Below are 15,888 nucleotides of genomic sequence, written 5' to 3' on the forward strand. Positions count from 1 at the left end.
ATATAGGAGGGTGGGGGGAGAGATAATGAAAAGTAGCATGGAAGGCTCAAGTCATTTGCAAATTCAAATTTGAAGAGGACTTAGATTTCAAGATACTGTCTGTTGAAGGATTATGCTTTAATAATCTAAACTTGAGTCACATTCCCCCGTCCCTTTCAGACGTTACCTGCAAAGCCTCTCTCAAAATTATCCCATAAAGCTGTATTGCGAATCGCTTTTCTGTGTGGTTTCTTTTGGAAGGCTCAAAAAGGTAAATAAAAATGAATTAATGCAGCATTTCCCTTTTGTAGGCAAAATACGCAAATAGTGGCTTGACAGAGCTTTAGCCACGTTAAAGGCTTTCCTGTTGTATCCTCAGAGGCTTTGTTCCTAGAATCAGAAGCCTTTAGGCAACCTTTCGCTTCATTTATGTGTAATACAAACTCACTGGCTAATGTCCTTCTGGCCCAATTCCCCACAGCACCGTTTTTGGCTTCACACTTCATGAATTTTATTTGCAATCAATAAATAAGCCCGTTAACATCAGGCTTTTGTATTTTCATCACATATCATAATTTCTCATAAACTGTTTCATTGTTCAGGTCAGGTTCACCAAGCGTGTCCCACTCATCTTTATTTTTCAGTAGAGAACTGAGAAACAGAGAAGGTATCTGCAGAAGAAATGTTGTGAAAGGGATACAGGATTAAAGTAATGGCTATATTATTAAATTATCAGCTTCATCGTTTTTCTTTGGGGTGTCTACCACTGTGTGACCTTGGTACCCTGTACCACATTTGGTTTATGCAAACTCCTTTTAGTTCCTCAAACCAATTTTGAAAAACTCGGGTTACTCCAAAGGGGGTAGGGGAAAGCTGAGAAGTATCCTCCAGAAGATTAACCGTCTCATGGGAAACATAACTTAGGGTGCAATCCTATCCAGACAGGTGGCCGCCTCCAAACTCAGAGGTGACTGCCTATCCAATGCAGGGCAGGAGAAGCATGGAGGGCTTTGCACTTTCCACAATCCTTTGCACTTCTCCTGCTCTGCATTTTCGGCTAGACAGCTGATTGCGGCTGTCTAGCCGCGGGAGGGTGGAGCAGGGGAGGAGGCTGCTGTACGACACATTGGATGTGTTGTACAAGCATTTCTGCCCTCCCCACCTCGGAACGCCCCCGGACATGCCCCTTTTCAGCTGCTTTGCACTCCTCTTGTGAGCACGGAGGATGGGGGGTGTTCTGTGCTGCCTCTGAGGCAGCATGGAAGTGCGGGGAGGTCAGTTCCCAGAAAACAAGATATCTTATGACCATTTAGCCGCTGTCTAACAGCCATAGGATTGCTCCCTTAATCAAGAAATTAGGAGATCTTAGGGATGGTGGAGAATTCCGCTACAGACTCCCAAGTCTGTGGAGGAATGATCCCACTCACCTCCACCTCCCGCCGGACCATCGCGGAGCCAAACCCTCCTCACTGGCAGCTCCATTACGCAAGTGATATGGCCGCCATTGCCGTCCGTATCGCTGCTGATGAGAAACAGGAAGTGATCCGGACGCAAATGGCGTCAGTTATGCCATTTGCGTCCCTGTTTCTTCTTGCGATAGCTATGCATCTGTATTTACGTAGATATTTATGCAGTCTATCGCAAGAAGAAACAGGGACACAAATGGCATAGCGGGCGCCATTTATGTCCGGATCACTTCCTGTTTCTCGTCAGCAGTGATACAGCACGGCAATGGCGGCCATATTGCTTGCGGAATGGAGCTGGCTGGCGGCTCTGCGGACTCACCGCGGAGCGGAGCCGACCGGTGAGGATTCCAGGGGGGAGGAACGGATTGCCTCCCCCCCCCCCGCGGACCCCAGGTAAGGGGATTCGTACATCCCTAGCAATCTGATGCAAACAACAGCCCTGTTCATGTGTTAACCACATGAAGAACTAACACATGAATAAGGGGGAGCGAGGCCATGATCCTGCTGTGACCCCCCCGATGCGCTGCACCCCCATGTCTTCCCCCCACCCCCACCTCTGTGCGTAGGGGAAGGTCTGAAGGGGAAACTGGCTGTATATGTGGAGGCTCTTCCGCTGAATTGGGAGGAGCTTCCACAGTAGTACAGGCTCCCAGTCATATGCCTATGTGAGTAGAGTTGGCGTATGATCCTGCCCCTGCTCCCTGTACTTATGGGCTGTGGACTCTTACCGATATAGCCGACCCCAATTATTTCAGCAGTGGAGCCCAATCTGTCTATGTATTCCCCTGGTCATGTGAACTGATGCCATCTGTTGAAATTAATGGGAAGATTTGCTGGGCCAGGGAGCTTTATGGGAAGCATCAGGGATTGCACACTTCTAATTCCTGGACAGGGATATTATATTTAGAAACCTCATATCAGTTACATTCAGGACTGACTCAGTCATGCAGCAGCTCCTCCTCTGGGCATCCTGGATGAGTCCACCATCACATGGTGTAACTAGATCTTGAACTAGACATACATGCATACCTGGTCACATGTGATGGTTATGATGGCAGTGGTTCTCCAAAAGAGGCTGCTGCATTTGTGTGCTACTGGGTACATACATACTTCACATGTGACATCTTTCCTTAACCAGACTTCAGACATTATGAAATTGACAACCACTTTCTAAGCACTCCGGAAACAATTTGATTCTTAATAAACATGTATTGTCTATTTGCTGATTATTGAGCAAATTTCCATCCTAAGCTTATCAAGGAACAACAATGTTCAAACATCAGAAATTTCGTCCAGAATATATCAGTTTCATGGAGCAGGGCCAAACCTTTGGCATCCAGAGAGCCCTTGATTTTCTGTATGGACTCTTCATAGATCTTTATGTAGATTTGTGACAATGCTGATGATGATAGTGGTCATAATCTTCATAATATATTTTAGACATCCATGTGATGACATCTTTCTCTGGACCTGTGCTTTTGATTTATTCTTTGCTTTTGGACTTCTTCATGTACTTGACTAAAATGTACATGTTAGATTAACAGAAGCTCTCTATTTTTCATTATAAGATAAAGTTACAGAGAGCAAAGCAACAATGCGGTAGAAATTAATGCTTCTGATTTTTCTATATCCTTATTCAAATTATGCATTTCTGGACTCATCTGTTGTTTTTCATTTTATTTTTTGGGCACATAACTGCTGCTTATCAAAAGGTTCAAGGCCTTGTATTCAGGTCAAACTGATTTGGGACCTCTTTAAATTGTTCCAGTGGATCATTTCCTGTTTTCCAGTGACTGTGATGCCAGACTCATTAAAACGGCCAACTCATCTGATTTCGGTTATCTTTCAAAGCAACATATGTCAAGAATACATTTACTTCTTTATTTCTGAATCCAGAACAGGGGGGAAATTGAAACTTTTGTTCTTGCAATAAGCCACAATTGCATGGCCATTAGTAAGCTGCCGGTGAGTATATTGTGAACGGTGAGGTCAAAGGCTAGTATTGCCCAAAGAATTCTTGAACTACTTTATGTCTCAGATAACTCAATTTATATATTGCAAAAGAAGCTCAAGATGGCATATTTAGGATAAATTATTTTCCACTTCCACTAGCGAGTTCTTGATGATGCTTAAAAGAGAAAAGGGTTACACCCCAATCACAAATGTCAAGAAGACAGCCAAGTATTACAGCAGCCAACTGCTGAGCAAAACCATTATGAAGAGGAAGCTTCCAAACAGAACTTCTCTTTTGGGGCTTTGGGTGCATCACCTGATTTCTCTTGGGAATTCTGCTAAATTGACATGCAAGACTCGACTCAACTCGAACAACAATCCATGACTGCAAGTCCGATTACATTGATTTCATTTAGGGTTGCTTAAGATCCCTTTATATGGTAACTACAGCAGCATAGAAGCTGCTTTTCCATGGCTTCATCCCACACTGTCTGAAAGACTGGAACTGCATGGATGAGGCGAATTATGTGTGTTCTCCCCACTGTTATTACCCAGCCAGGAAGGGAGGGAGGGCAACAATTAGATGGAAAGGACCTGGGTGATAAATCCTCACCATGTTGTTCCAACCTGACCACACGATCATAGTGGAATTACAGAAAAGAAGTTCCTATATCAATACAGATCGTACAAATTCTGAATTCTGTCAAATCCCAGAAAAGAAACAAGCCAGAAAATCACAAGTGTGTGTGACACAAAGAGATGTTTTTCAAAGTAAAATTAAATGATAAAAGACCACATTCTGAAAGGACAGGTACTGTACATTAATTAGGGCGCAATCCTATGCATGATTAGGCAGGAAAAATGTCCTACAACTCCCAGCATTTGAGGGTATTTGTGCAAATAATTGAATTTGTAAGACTTTTTTCCATCTAAAAATGCAGTCATTAAGTGTGTTGGAGTTGAGTCTTGCACCATTAATCTGATATTTTATTTATTTATTTATTTATTTCTATACCGCCCAATAGCTGAAGCACTTTCTATTTCAGTTTCTAAGGCTGCAATAGGCCTTGCTTGAGGAGCAGCAAACAATGGTCAGCTGTGGGCTGAAAAGGAACAAATGTAGTTTGAAAAGAAGCTACAGTTGTCCTTTTTCAGCCTCCACCAGAGTTTGCCGCTGAATTTCAGTTGGTAATTGTTGCTCTGAGCCACTGAGGTCACCTGGGCCTCCAGTGACAAAGACGGATCCAGGAGCACCCCCAAACTATGTGTCTGCTCCTTCAGTCAGCATGAAGGTGGGTGATTTTATCCTCAAAGTGTCTTGCAAACTCATCACAGCAGGTCTCTGAGGGCTGTAACATAAAGGCTTGGAAACAGTATCACTTAAAAGGAAGCATCCAGCTTTAGAGAACCATCACTCTTTCTATCCACTCTGAAACATCATAGTGAATGGATTAAACCCTGCTTGAAAAACTGTCATAGGTCTCTCTAAGGCCAAAATATATTCATCAGCACTTAAGCAAGATGATTGATTGATTGATTGATTAATTGGGGGCTGAAAATAATAAAGCTCTTTTGTGTGTCTTTCAAAAGAATGACTTTCTATGAGCGAGAGGCCAGCTATTGATTTGATTTGTGCCTCGCCTTTCCACCAAACAAAATGGTGCTCAAAGAGGCTAACAGCAACAAAGCTAGAATTTTACAAGTTGGAGGTAAGCATGCAGTTTCACCACTAAGAATTTATCATGAAAGGATATCGCAATTGGTTGAAGTTCTAGCTAATTCCTAATAAAATCATTTTGATTAGAGCTTGTATCCCAATGCACTTGAAGCTAAAGTTCTCTTACAATAATAAGTACTTCAAGAAACAAAGTATGAGTATTTAATTTCTGAATGGATGTAAATACTTGTACTCAGTCTTACATCTGAAGTGAAAATACTAGGTTCCTTGTACCTTCCAATCACCTTTGTTGGTTTACTATAGCTTGTCACAGAGATACCCATTTGTTTCCTAGAGAGCATAAGATAGCCCTCTCTTGGTCCTGCCACCATCAGAGGCACTTTTGGTGGGGACATGAAAGAGAGCCTTCTCAGTGGCTGCTCCTAGGTTCTGGGACTCTTTGCCCAAGGTTCATTCAAGGGAATGAACCAGACAGAGAGCTTAGGCTATGGGGCAGTATAGAAATATAAAGAATGAAGGGATGGAGGGAGGGAAGGTTGGCCCCCTCTGTTGTCTGCTGTTGGCAGGCAAAAACATTTTTATTCAGGCAGGTCTCTGGCACAAGCACACTGGAATGTCACTGAAGGGGTTTTTGATTGGTTGGTGCTTTTTATTGCTGTGTTTTTTATTTATTTGTTTTTAATGTTATCTTCTTACTAAGATTTTATTTTAAATCTGTAGCTTATTGTTAGCAGCCTTGAGTGCCATTTTTTGGTGGAAAGTGTTAAATATATATTGTTAAATATATATTTAACAAACAAAATAAAAAATGAAATAACTAAAGAAAATAGCCCACATTTGTGAAAAAATATTAGGGCTATGAATCAATTAAAAAAAGTTGATTGATCATCTGCCTTCCACCTGCACAATTGATTTCAATCAATGACAATTAAACCTACATATTACTAAAACCTGTTTAAGATATTGAAGGAAGTGTAAGGCTACAATCCTATGCTCACCTGAGAGTAAGTCCCATTGAAATCAATGGGACTTACTTACAAGTAGACACATTTAGGCATGCGCTGAAAAATAACTTTAAAAATAAAATAAACAAAAGGTTACCAGTCACTTTTAGAGGTTATATAGGAAGGTCATACTTAATATTTTGTTTTTCATTCCTTATTACAGCAACACAACCAAAATAGCATTTAAAATGCATTGTACCCTAACTTTATGGCTTCCTGATGAAAATTGGCCCCATAAGCTTCTGTTGATTAATCTACCAATCAAACTGATTGAAGCTTACAGCCCTAGATGACATAAAAGGTTATCAGGAGCCAAGCTCAGCTTGTTTTGGCTGTGTTTCCCATGTTTTAGCTACTTGTGAAGCATCCTCAGGACTTACTTACGTAGCAGGTCCCCTCTGAGCCTGGATTTAATACCAATCTAATATAGATTGGTTAGAGATAGTCAGCATGGATTTGCCAAAGGGATGTCATGCTTAACAAACTTGATTCATTTCTTTGAGGAAGTAGCAATGAGAGTGGACAAGAGTGAAGAACTAGACATAATTCACTTGGACTTGAAGGGACTTTCAATATGGTACCCTGTAACAGATTCATTTATAAGGTTAGCAGGTAGAGCATTGATGGTGAAATACTCAATTGGATATCAAATTGGCTCAGTAATAGGCACTGGAGATGGTGGTAATGGTTACAGATCACACAGGAGTGTGCAATATGCACCATGGGGTAGCCAACTGAAGATTTCATGAATCTAGTATGGATAGGCAATTGCTGACCCAATACGGTTAGTGAAAAATATAAGAAAAGTGCTTTACAAAAGTAAACATGGGAAAACAAAACAACCAATCCTTCAATTATACAGAAGTTAAGTGATGAGGCAGCTGGCTTTCATTATTATATTCAGCCTCAAATTTCAAGCACTTGGAGCCCCATCTAAAGAAGAGCTCATTCAATGTCCACTTTTTCAGTATGCCCAATTAATGGAAGTTATCCTAGTTCTGACTGGGGTGTGTCTGGCTCTGGACGATCCCACTTCAGACTGCAGGTAGGCGCTCATGTGACTGAATGCTCTTCTGGGCCAAAGTAAATAAATAAAACGCCTTCACATAGAAAATAGGAATGTTCAAGCTTAACTTGTCCCTGACATGTTAGTGTTCTATGTGGAAGGATTGTTGTATGGAAGAGCATTTAATCAAGTGCATTTGCACCTGTACTCTGAGCTGATATGTGTTAGACATCATTAATCGCATCAGTGAGAACTAGGCCGTAGCCAGACTGTCTTCCATGAGTACTTCCTTCCAACACTACTAAATGTGTATTTGGGCTGATTCATTGGGTATGAATCTACTCTAAGGGCTGGATCCAGACTTAAGCTGGATCAACTGCACTGGTGGAAGTGGACTCCCCCAGCCCTTTCTTCCCACAGCAGCCCCCTGGAAATGCTACATGTGTTGGAGCCCCTGCTGAATGGGGTGAGAGGAGGGGATTCCCCAAATCAGGCAGAGGAACATTCCATGAATGGAGCCCTTCCTCTTGTAGAAGGTTCCTTCCTCTCACAGATGGCAGATCCTGGATCCAGCCCTGAAAGTCTACAGTGCCAAAGAGATCTTTTCCATAGCCATGCCACCGAATTTAGTAAATCATCAGCTCATTGGTCAAAACTCTTCCATTTCTAATGCTCACCTTTGTAGCGAGCCTGGATCGATGTATTACAAATTTACTATTATGTTTGGAATTGATGGCAAGCTTTGGGGCATGTGCAGTTGAAACAATGCTATTTCTGCAGATGCACTGAGTTGGTCTAATCCTTGAACGATCTGGTGCATCCACCATTGCTTCCCTCATCATCGCTGCTGGTGCAGCTCTGGCTCCGCCAGAAGGAGGATTCTGCCGGACCATCTTGTTTCCTCCATCTGCTGACAATGGGCACGTAAACGTCACTTGCCATCATCATGCAGGCACGCCATATGGAAACAACCGATCAGGAAAGGGACACATAATGTGGTGACGCATCATGTCATGAAACTACAGCTCCCAAGATGCAGTTTGATACTGCACATGTGCAAAAGCCATGGAATAAGTTTTTGTATTAAAGGAGAACTCTCATCTGAACTCACGTGGACAAATCTGTTACTTCTGAATAAATCACAAATTCACTGGGGATAAGTTCGCCTATCATTAATTTTCATTACAAAGGATCAGATATCTAAGTCTCAAGTATCTTACTCCAGAGTAGTCCCATTCATTTGAGCAGAATAACTGTTAATTGCATTGTTGCCACAGCCTTCAAAGAACATACATGATTTTTAGATAAGACCACGTGGGGCCTGCAACAAAATGTTGCAGTTTGGAGTGCCCTCTGTTTGGGGTTCTAGCCACCCCATTCCATTCAATACCATGCCATGATATTCCTCCTCTCCCCCCATTTTCCATCCCTGCAAACAGTTGCTCAGCATTCCTTAACTACTGAGATTGATCAGTCCTCTTTGGCCTGTTTTCTGTGTGTGTGTGTGTGTGTGTCGTCTTCCCCACCCTGCCCAATTAGGGTTTTTTCCTAAAGATTTTTTGTACTTCTGCAAAGCTCGGGTCTCCTCCAAGCCTGCCAATACCTCCATTTTTGTGTGGATAGTGGCATTTTGGTTCTGTCAGCACTCACAGCCTGGCCATCTGAAACAGAGGCAGGGCTGGCCATAGGGATGGGCGAGCTGGGCATTCATCCTGGCCACCACGGTGAAGGGGCTGCCAAGAAAGCTCAGGTCAGTGGCTCAGTGCTGAGTGTGTTGTCCGCAGTGAGTTTGTGTGAAAAAAGCGATCATTATCTTTAAGCTTTTTTCCCCAAGTTCCAGTGGAGGCTGGTGGCATGCTGGGAGTTGTAGGACTTTTTCTGTCTAAACATTGCATCCTACATGCATTATTGTCATCCCCATCCCTGTCCTACACTCTGGTTCTCTCTATCTCACTGCTGCTCTTTCCCATTTGGTTTTTTTTTTTCTTCATGTCATCACTCTCTTCTTGCTATCTATCTTAACTCTGCAGATATATACAGTCCACTGCTATCCTATAGATTTATACCATTAACTATGCACTTGTACCTGTTATCTATATATGACAGAGTTGGTTATAAGTTTAGAATGGTGAAGACTGGGATAGTAGAATCATATATTATGATTGGCGTATTATATCAACTGGCATAATATTTCTGTTGATTGTTTCTGTATTTGCCTTAAAGCATAATGGAAAAATTCATAGACAAAAGGAAGTGCTCTGCAAAACCTTATTTATTTTAAAGTGTCTTACAATTAAATCACACTTTGGCTATCAGTTGGATAGGGTCTAAACTCAGTGAAATTCACAAGTGAGTTTGTGCATCTAAATTTTACTCTGCATGTTTGAATTTCAAGAAAAAAATGTTTAAACGTGTAGCAAAATCTAGGCTCAATTAATGCCAGCAGTTAAATGGTGCTGATTGGTTTTAATAGGCCCAGGATTTGAACTTTTGTTATTATGCAGAGCACACAGATAAACACATAAATCAATAATCCATCAAGGGAATGTTAATTTTGTCGGGGAAATGCTACTGTTGCATCCTGCTCCTGTCATTCCCTTTCCCTCCACAATCTATGGACTCATTCAGAACATGGATAAAAGCAAAGCTGTATCTCTACCTTCTGCAAGCTAACATTAGCTTTGAACCACATCTGGACAATAGGAACTGGTTGAGAAGCCCGGCTGTCCTGAGGTTTTGGTATCCTAAGCTTTCCTTCCATTCTCCTGCATGAAATAAGAACAAATTGAATTTCATGTGTTCCTCTGTTAAATCCTCCTGGACAAAATCACCATTAAGCACCAGAAACTGTGAGTGCACGCTGTCTCTCCCTGTTGCAAATTCTCTTCCGTACGTTTAGGAAACTTGTTGGGTTGGGCCAAGAATCGAAAACAAGCTACTCTATGGGCAAACTGAACTCTTTAAGACAAGGTACCAAAAATATGATCCAGGATCTGCCTTCTGCGAGAGGAATGGTTTCGCTTGTGGAGGATCTCTCCACTCAGTTTTGGAGATCTCCCTCCCCCACACAACACAGTTCACCTATTCAGCAAGCCCTCCAGACTCTCTGGGGGGAAGTCTGCTTCTGCAAGTCCAGTTGCTCACTCTTAAATATGGATCCAACCCAAGAAATTCATACTTGTCTATGTGCCTGCCACAAGTCCAGATGCCATAGATGAAAAACAACAACAACAACAGGAACAAGGAAATAGTCAAAGGGGAGTCTACTGTTAACCTTATCTTTAATTATATGTGGGCTTGGCCTCATGTTTCTTGTATCACCTTTCATAATATAATGTGCCAGTGATGTTTTTTGTTTCTCAGCATTGGTTGTGCTCTTACCTAAAATGTTGAGGTTGCCTTGGCATCCTATTTCCTTGCAAAATTCAGGTTCATACCAGAAGCTCATGATCCAGGTGACAGTTAATTAAATTATGCTGATTGCCAACCAGCCCCAGTTCCCTCCCTTTAACCCCCCCCCCCACAGCATTAATGGAAATGCTATGTAGATTGCATAGGAGGCAGCGACAAAGTAGAGAACAATACCAATAAGCTCACTGTCAGTTGTAGTGTTTCACAATCACTGCTGATACAATCACCTTGCAGAGGATGTGGCAAGAAGCTGCATTTTTAATCTTCCAGAAGCTTTTCCCCAGTTCAATTTTTCAGTGATGCCAAGACTGTCCTGTCTAGCTTCTCTTGCAACCACTTCAGCCTGGTCTTAGAAGATAGTATATCAGTGCCATCATGAGCAGCTATTCAAAATCAAGCCACAGATAGCAGGAGTTAGGCGCTGTCAACAAAAGTGAATTGTGGACCAAATGTCTGCATTTATTTCATTTCTCTATTTATTTATTTATTTTTTGAGGGCGTGGCTTCTTACTGCACAAGGCACCTTTTTACAAAACCACATGCATAGTGTGATCCAATTGCCAATCGTTCAGTCCGACCCTATGGCTCCTTACACACATGGAGCCATCAATGTGTAAATAGAACTCCCAGTTAGGCAAGGTGTCCCCTCCCCCCGTTCATTTCTGTGCTACTGACAGCTCACTGAACACACACAGCCATCCCCAACACAGAAGCAAAGCAAAGAGGCATGCTTCTGTGCAAGGGACCTGCATGTGGGCAGTGGAATGCACACTGAGGTTTGGGTTGGAGCCAGTGGGTTTTCGTCTCTGATTTTGTGTTTTTTTAGCAGCTTTCAGAATTTTTGTTAATGTGCATTAAAGCTTAATTGTAACAGGTTACTGAGGGTTTTTGTGATGCTTTCCAAAGAAATACATTTCATGTCCGTCTTTGTTGCTGGCAGTAGTTCGCCATAAAAAAGAATCAGAAGCAAATGTGGGTGGGAGAACTGAGCTGAAAATAGAACAATTTTGAGGAAACAGGTCAGTTGTTAACTGGAAACACATGCAATGAAGGGTCCCCTTTAGGACAGGAGAGAGGCAGTCTCATCCTCTCCCCATGTCACAGACCATACACATCTCTAGGTAACTTACAGATCCTGCTTTGACAGTTACACATATTCATGTGAATGGGGCCTATGTACTCCAAGGCATACATTCCTTCAGTTCACATACATAGACATACACACATGCACAGAGAGACTGAGAGAGAGAGAGAGAGAGGCAACTGTTGAGCCTGTATCGAACAACATTGCTATAGTTACTATGAAATATCAAAAGCAACCCTAACAAATGTTCTTAAAATACATTGCTTTTTTGAATTTAACTTTAAATATATCCATGAACATGCCTTTGAACCTCAGTGTAAATCTTGCCCCTCACAGTGAAATCTCCCTCCTCAGTACCCCAGGAACTGAAAATGGTGTCACCAGACGCAACTCTGTAAGTGGGCTCAAACCAGGGAACAAGGAATCTGACGCTCTGTGTCACCAGGGCAGTTTACAGGTTGTCTGTACTGGCTGGCCTGTACCTTGTTGCTCCACAGTGCCCCCTTCCCAGTGGGAAGGGAAACTGCAGCTCATCAGACCTGAAGGAGTCAGATGACCCAAGGAACCAACAGTGGCCCCACTGGCCAAGTATATGATTTCTCCTTGACTTGACTCCCCATTATGAGCAAGTTGTTTGTGAGAGGAGGTTCCAGAGTAAGCAGGCTCATTTCACTTTGCCCTGCTCCTGCTTGCTCTGGAACCTGATTGGCCAGCCTGTCTTGGAGCCAGACAGCCAAAGCAGTCTGGTGGCTCTGATTTCTAAAGGAGGGATCCACGGCACTGAACCATATCCCCCAAATAGGTTCAGCACCTTGGATAGCGGCTTTAATTTTCTGACTGGTTCTGACTGAAACCCTGAGCAGATTCACAGCCCTAATGAAATAGGAGCCACCAGCCTCCCCTGGAAACTATACGTTAAACTAATCTCTGGGTTGGATTGGGACCACTGCCCTCTGGGAGAGGAGGATTACACCTCCCCCCCGACATTCGTTTCTGAAATCTCCCCCCTCCCTCCCCCCATGAGGAGGGGGTTTGTAAAAAAAGAAAGAAAAATGCCTCCATAGACACCAACCAAGATATTTTTCACACACACACACACACACACACACGCACCACTGGGGAGGGGATGCAGAAACCAAATGGTGGTGGTGGGGAGAGGTTTAATCCTCCTCTCCCAGAGTGCTGTGGTCCTGATCCGAATGGGGCAGCATGTGCTTATACTAGAGTAAATAAAAAGATAACCCTCTGCTACATGCAACGCACTTAGCGTAATGTGTATTTTGGTTCTTCAACTATGTTGTCTGCCTCGTCTCTGGTTTGCCTTGACTGCCTGCTCTGGAACCGGACTACTGGCCTGTGTGGGCCATGGCATTTGCCTCTGATCTCACTGGGCCCTGACAAATTCAGACACTATGTTCATATGAGTCCGTTTCAGCCTCTCTCGTATTATGTGAAATTGTTAATGTTGGACAGAAAGTAGGAGAGAAACAGAATAGACAATCTTACCGGTATTATTATGTTTTACATTCACATTATAATTTAGTTAAAAGGGAGTGATGGTTTAAACTTCCCATGCAGCAATATCCTCAGTCTTGGTTAAAACTAGGAAGTGAGAGCCATAAAGCCTGATCCTAAGCTTGTGTATGCAGAAGTAATTGCCACTTTATTGACTGAGACTTACTGCCAAGGAAATGTGCATAGGATTGCAGCCTCAAACTCCTCAGACACCCAGGAATGGAATATTATCACATTGCAACTCTGACAACAGATGGTTGAGCTAAAGATGTCTTACAAAGTAGCACACGTTAATAGAATATTAATATTAATAGAAATTCATTTTACAGTTGTGGTGCATATTCAGGCTAGGGACAGGTGCAGGATCCAGTGTCAGGACAGAATGAGGCCTAGAAACAAAAGTTGAGGGGTTGGGTCCAGGATCTGCCTTCTATTAACAGAAAGGCTCTGCTCATGGAAGGTGCCTCTGCTCAATTTTGAGGGATCCCCCCATTCCCCCTGCACCACAGCTCACTCCATTCAGCAGGGCCCCACAACCCCCTGTACAGCATTTTCAGGGAGCTGTGGGGCCTGCTGTGGGGAGAAGGTGGCAGGGCAGTCCACTTCCACCAGCCCAGTTGCATGCGTAAACCTGGGTACAACCTAAGGGCAGGTATTCATGACCAGAATGGCCACACAGGAAGGGAAGGATGCAAAATTGTCACAACAGGAATGTAGAAAGTTGCCGTAAGTCTCTACTTGGTGTTACTTTTATTTATTTTATTTTATTTATTTATTATTTAATTTATTAATCGTCCATCTGGCTGGTCACCCAGCCACTCTGGGCGATGTACAACGTACAATAAAACAATAAAATTCTACAATAAAAACATTTTCTAAAATACCCTAACCCACCCCAAATGCCTGCCTGAACAGCCACGTTTTTGATGCACGACAGAAGCTCATTAAAGAGGGGGCATGACGGAGTTCCCTAGGGAGGGAGTTCCACAGAGTGGGTGCCACTACAGAAAAGGCCCTCTCCCTCGTCCCCACCAGTCTAGCTGTCCTGGCTGATGGGACAGAGAGAAGGCCATCCGAGGCTGATCTTGTTAAGCGGCCTGTCTGGTGCTGCTGGAGGCGCTCCTTAAGATAGGCTGGGCCGGAACCATATAGGGTTTTAAAGGAAGATCTAAACTTACCTGTCAAGGAATCCAAGGATTAAAAGATCTCACCTAACAAAGCTTTCCAAAACGAGGGTTCAAGGACCAGATCAGACAGTGGCAAGTGAAGCAAAACAGGATAAGAATGTGACTGAGTGAAGCAACGGTTCAAAGATGAACAGTTCAACACCATGTGCATGTAAGAACATAAAAAGCTCCTGCTGAATCAGACCAAAGGCATATCTAGTCCAGCATTGTGTTCACACAGAGCTTTTCTACATGAAGCATTTATTGTGTGCTCGTCATTCCTTACACACGCTTGTTTACGGGTTCTTCAGATGACATTGTGACATTCCACTTTTGCTTCGGTTTTTTTGAGAACACTTTCCTGGGGGGAGGGGAAATGGAGTATTATTTCTGAAAGTGAAACAAAACATATTTTCCTTTTGGTGTAATTCTGTTATTCCACTACAGCACAGCACCACCTAGTGGTTATGTAGCAGAAAAGCAGGAGAGGACAAGCTCTTTGTATAGAGCTTGGATCTCAGTTATGTGATGAAACAAAAAATATACAGCAGATTAACAGCCTCATCTAGAAAAGTTTACAATGGTTAACCAGCTGCCTGTGGGAAGCCCACAAGTAGGACTCCTTCCACAAGTAGGACTCCTTCCCATATCACATGAGATTTATATGAAAACAAGCAATCAGGGAACACTTTAGTTCACCTAGCCTGGAACAAGGCTGTGGCCACCTCAGCTGAATTCCATGTAAGCAAGAGCATTAAACTAGGCCACTTGAGAGCACTGATGACTCAAGGACTTGAACCCCAATCCCTAGAACTGGACAGATTTGGCACTAGAAAATAATTGGATATATCTAAAGTAATGTTAATCTGGCCTGAAGTATTACATTAAAATGTTTTTGCTAACCATTTAAATTTGATGAATGATGACAAAAGTGGAGGCGGGAAGACAATACTCTGTCTTCCACTAAATACTGAGCCTATATCGCATTCAGGAGAGAACCAGTGTCATGTGGTGGACAGAGGACTGGACTCAGACTGTATATACATCTAGCTTGGAACAGGAGAGAGTGCTGGGTTTTCTCCTGTGGCGTGAGCTTTGCTTCTCCTCCACCTATGCTACTTAGTGGACACTCATACGGCTTCTGGATTGAATGTAATACACTTTGCCCTTCCCATGTTTCAGGGAGTCTGTCCACTTGCTTTCGTTTTCAAGAGTCTTCCTGTTATATCTTTTCAAAAGCTTGTCTGCTCTGAGAAGGTGAGAGATGTGGCTTTGTAACTGGCACAGGGGCCAGCCAATCACCACTGTATTATACAGCCCTAGTTTGAGAAGGGAAAAATGGCTTTGTGATTAGCATGAGGGCGGGCCGATTTGCACTGTGCAAATTCAGGTTTCCCCTGATCTTCACCCAGGGGAGAAGATTATATTTGCACCCAAAATGCATCACGTACACTTCCACAGTGGGCTTATTGCTGAAATTATGTATGTGTATGTGGACCTTTACATCAGGAGACCGCAGGTTCAAATCCCTGCTTACCCACTGAATACATTGGGACCAGGCACTCTCTCTCAGTCTAACCTATCTCACAGAGTTGTGAGGATAATTGCGGGTGGGGTGGGGGGGAG

The 15,888-nt window shown here is 43.0% G+C and overlaps 1 long non-coding RNA gene across 2 annotated transcripts in view; it reads left to right on the forward strand.

Moving 5' to 3' along the window:
• Positions 1–15,888, forward strand: part of LOC146357262 (uncharacterized) — a 44,881-nt gene that overhangs the window by 27,824 nt on the left and 1,169 nt on the right. The gene's annotated exons all lie outside the window — the stretch shown is intronic.

The sequence above is a fragment of the Heloderma suspectum genome, chromosome 1 (assembly GCF_057233095.1).
Source record: "Heloderma suspectum isolate Gila_16-S chromosome 1, 16-S_ref, whole genome shotgun sequence".
Taxonomy (NCBI): Eukaryota; Metazoa; Chordata; class Lepidosauria; order Squamata; family Helodermatidae; genus Heloderma; species Heloderma suspectum.